Raw genomic sequence first — 4,986 nt, forward strand, 5'->3', positions numbered from 1 at the left:
GATTAAAAAAAAACAATAGCCAAAATTAGAACTGAAGCTACAGTTTAGGAAACCTCTTAAATATGTGCTTAACTTTAAACATAAATCCTACCAATTTCAGTCAAACCAATAATCTACTGATATTTGCCTGAATGGGGATGCTGTTCTTAATGAATCAGAGCCTGAGGGAAAAGATAGACAAAGGTTTAATTAGCTTCTACCTAAGCTCTATGTTTAATTTTTTCTTGACCTGGTGGCATTGCTACAAAGGATTATGTCTGCAGCCCATCTCATTTAGTAACCTGAGGTCAACAGTGGCTAGCTACAAAAAAGAAAGTACAGGAAAATATTTTAACAGACATCTGTGTATTATAATAACTAAGGACTGTGTAAAATTCTGAAGCACAAGATTCTATCTTCCATCCCATAAGAGAATCATAGAATCATAGAATGGTTTCGGTTGGAAGGGACCTTCAAAGGTCATCTAGTCCAACCCCCCTGCAATGAGCAAGGACATCTTCCACTAGATCAGGTTGCTCTAAGCCCCATCCAACCTGACCTTGAATGTTTCCAGGGATGGGGCATCTACCAACTCTCTGAGCAACCTGTTCCAGTGTTTCGCCACACTCATCATAAAAAATTTCTTCCTTGTATCTAGTCTGAATCTACTTTCTTTTAGTTTAAAACCATTACTCCTTGTCCTATTGCAACAGACCTTATTAAAAAGTCTGTCTCCATCTTTCTTATAAGCCCCCTTTAAGTATTGAAAGGATGCAATAAGGTCTCCCCAGAGCCTTCTCTTCTCCAGGCTAAACAATGCTAACTCTCTCAGCCTGTCCTCACAGGGGAGGTACTCCATCCCTCTGATCGTTTTTGTGGCCCTCCTCTGGACCCAGTACAACAGGTCCATGTCTTTCTTAAACTGGGGACCCCAGAGCTGGATGCAGTACTCCAGGTGGGGTCTCACCAGAGCAGAGCAGAGGGGCAGAATCACCTCCCCCGACCTGCTGGCCACGCTTCTTTTTAGGCAGCCCAGGATACAATTGGCTTTCTGGGCTGCAAGCGCACATTGTCGGAGCATGTCCAGCTTTTCATCCACCAGTACCCCCAAGTCCTTCTCCACACAGCTGCTCTCAATCCCTTCATCTCCCAGCCTGTATTGATACCAGAGGTTGCCCCAACCCAGGTGCAGGACCTTGCACTTGGCCTTGTTGAATGTCATGGGGTTCACATGGGCCCACTTCTTGAGCTTGTCCAGGTCCATCTGAATGGTATCCCATCCCTCAGGTGTGTCAACTGCACCACTCAGCTTGGTGTCATCTGCAAATTTGCTGAGGGTGCACTCAATCCCACTGTCTATATCATTGATGAAGATACTAAACAGTACTGGTCCCAATATAATTTTGTGTCATCTACAAGACCACATTATAAGTCCAGTTATTCTACTTATCTGTATATACAGATAAAACTTCACTCACTGTGAAAAGGTAGACTAGAAATTCTGATCTACCCATTTTGGATAATTTATTTTTTCCTGTACTTTTATCATGTCCCTTATATTACTTAACACTATATTTTCTACGGTAATCAGTTGTACAAATAGACACTTTTCCTCTTCATAAAAAACACTTTAATGCCTAAATGGGCACTTGTAACTTTAACAGGTCTGCATCTGTAATCAGACCAACATTTGCATAACTCATGTTCTTTTGGAATTTTCTCTAGCCTGCCTCCCAGTCATTGTTTTTCTCCCAAGCTGATTCTGAAAATTCCTAAAAATATATTGGCATTTACCATTTGCTGAGATGCTTCTTCCCCTGCAAAATCAGGTTTGATAAAGATGATTAAATTTTGCATCATACAGAATACAGGTGGGTTTACCAAATGAAACTCTCTACTTGCCTGCATATTTATTCATCACTGGCAAGGCCTTTGGATACTTACTGTACTAGAGCTATGCACAGCCTATGTAGTGGTTGGAAGGTATGGTGATATTCAGGAAGCCCACAGTAATCTCCACCTTCAGAGCTAGTTGGCTTCCAGATTCATCACTCTGGAGTAATTTGTCAAGGCAAGCTGCCAAGGAGACAGAAAACCCAGGGCTTCCAGACTGTTCGACCACCAGCAAGCTGGTAGCTGTCTCAGAGACAGGGACTTAGCCTCCTGACTGCCATGCCAGCTGCCTGTCTTTAGAGGTAGCTGACTCCTGAGGCAATCCATTTTACAGGAGTTGGTGAGCTGGTCTGGAAGTCCAGGCTCTTCTTGAGCTTTTGGACTCCCAGCTTCCCAGAAAACCTCCAGGACTACTATAAAGCCAGCGATTCAGGAATTTTACCTTTATGTCAAAAGGAGACAAAGTTTCCTATCTGTTCATTGAGTCTCAAATACTGGGAAGCAGTTTGCCCTATCGATATGTTTTTATTTCCTTAAGTGACTTTATCTTCCAAATTGCAGTTATTGGGAGTTTCAGTCTCTCGTGGTTTTGCTCCGCATTGAATTTAAACCAAGTTTGGAAATCCCCAAATTCCTCAAAATACAGAATCCCACTGTCCACCCACTTGTCTCTTATTTCCTCTTCTTTCCCCTTTCATATACCACTTCTTGGCTGCAGGTTGATGAACCTCTATTAAAGCTTTTGTTTGCCAGCACATCTTTTTTACTATATGGTACATCATCATGACTCTGTCTGGACTTACATCTATGCCCATCAAAGTGTCATTCTGATAGCTTAAATACTGTATGGAAACAATATTAATTCTTTTCAATAAGGAGTTTCTAGAGATGCTCTATCAAAACACAATTTGGACTAAAGGAAAATGGGAAGCTTTACATCATACAGACTTATTTTCTCCTGCAAAATATAATAAAACCTTGAGGGGGGGTGTGGGAAGGGGATCTAAAATGTTAAAGCAGGTTAAATAGTAAAGTTACTTCTTAATCTGGAATAAACATTACACATTGATGCTCTTTTCAGTTACAAGCTGCCTACATTCAAAATAAAGAAGGTACATCCCTGAAAAAAACATTAAGCTTATAAGATAACAAAATGGTTGTAGGCTGCCTAACACTTTAACAGTGATAATTATGTCATCTTAATGCAGACCAGATAAATAGCTAATCCATTCCCTCTTCATAAAAATGCATACCACCAATGTCTACATTAGGCATCATCTTTTTTTTCTTTCCTAGTATGCATCTCTACAAATAAGTCGCATTTAAGTTAAAAACATTGCCTTTTTTCTCATTGTAGCGATATTATTGAAAATTGTTGTCCTGAGAACTTCATGCTACCTCTGGAAAGAAAAGACATAGAAAAATCACACTGTGGAAGTATATATAATACATGTTTTCTTGTCATGATCTACACACTATTGTTTCTGAGGTGACAGAGACCAAAAAAATATGTAATTTGAAGGAAATGTTTTCAAATGCAGGTGTTGGTATAGGTAATGATAGATGAGAACTTTGAATTTGAGAAGCAGGCATCAGTATTGACCCAGGTGTTTTTCCAAGCTAATGTTGTTCTACTTAAAAACAACCTAATATAAAGGTGCTGTTTACAGCATTCTTGGTACTGAGAAACTGGTGAGCTTTTCAATGATTAAATCACATTTCAGGAGTCTAGCCAGTCTCTTGTAACAGTTTTTCTTTTCTCCTTTTAAATTTAGTGGAGGGTTTCACCTCTAAAACACTCCTTTCAAGCTGTAGAAATGCTTCTTCCTCTAACTCCTCCTAAATGACTTTTGTAAAGAATGTATTTATATGCACAGCTCTCTTCTCTGCTTCTTTGCTTTTCTCAGAAGCATGGCTGTGCTTTTTGTTATTGAACCAGCCATGGAGCTAAGTGGAACATTTGACACCTGGGCATCAGGAGGAGAGGTTCTGAATAGGGCAAGGGATACAAAATGGTTGACTACATATGCTACATGACTAGACATGAGAAAGTACTGAAAGCACTCTCTACAGAAATTTGGACTTCTGTGTTAAAAAACCAACAACACCCTCCCCCATGAAATGTTATGATAAATATTATGAGAATTATATTCACTCACCGCATACTGATTTCATTTATAGATTAACAATAAAAAAGTGCTAATTTAACTGTTCCATTGTACTAAGACATATATGGAACATCACATCACAAGTACAGTGTTTGCAAACAAAGAGGAAAAGTATAATATTGCCATGTTATCAACTTCAAAAACAGTATAACAAGTATTACCTAACCCAAAGATACAGCCACTGCAAAATTGCAGGCGGTGCTCTTCTCAAATGTGAAAATGTCATCATTCAGAGATTAAAATTTTAGTGTCTAATGGACATAGAAATGAATGTACTTTAAAGTTTGCAAACTTGTGATTGAAGCTACATGCTTCCTGATCCTGCCACATGCTCGAAGTCTGCCAAGTCTGTTCTCATCTAAAACAGGTTGTTATCAAACTTCCTTTATCTCAATACCTTTACCTTTAACTCCATGACTGCATGTTTGGGGCTTTGCACCCAAACACAAAAGTTGTGTTCATAACAACACATTTTATTAATTACCTGAATTCATAAGGAATGTCATTTTCCATAATAATTCTTCAGATTATTTTTTTCCCAGGAAGAACAACCCCAGTATCTATGTATTCTCTCCATTTTCCAAAGCCTTCTTTGGATATGGGGCAAGATAAACAAAAGGCCATTTTTAGTGAAAGAAGCCATTTTTAGTGTCTGGAAGTACAATTTCATTGACACACCAATTTGTAGGAATTATGCTACATAGTCTTGAATATTCCACACCAACACTCCTGTATTACATCTCACCGACATATACATATTCCAAATCTAGTGGATGTGTACACACGTGAGTAATATTGAGAGGGAAACAATTCTTTATGTTGTGTTTTGATAAAAATCCATTCAAATTACTGTTTTTTGCATTTACATCGTTCCTCTCTTCCAGATACTGTGTTAAGTACATTCTTGTTGACTTTCTTTATGCAGATTCCTAGCAAAAATGTCAAA

This window comes from Gymnogyps californianus, chromosome Z (genome assembly GCF_018139145.2).
Source record: "Gymnogyps californianus isolate 813 chromosome Z, ASM1813914v2, whole genome shotgun sequence".
Classification (NCBI taxonomy): Eukaryota; Metazoa; Chordata; class Aves; order Accipitriformes; family Cathartidae; genus Gymnogyps; species Gymnogyps californianus.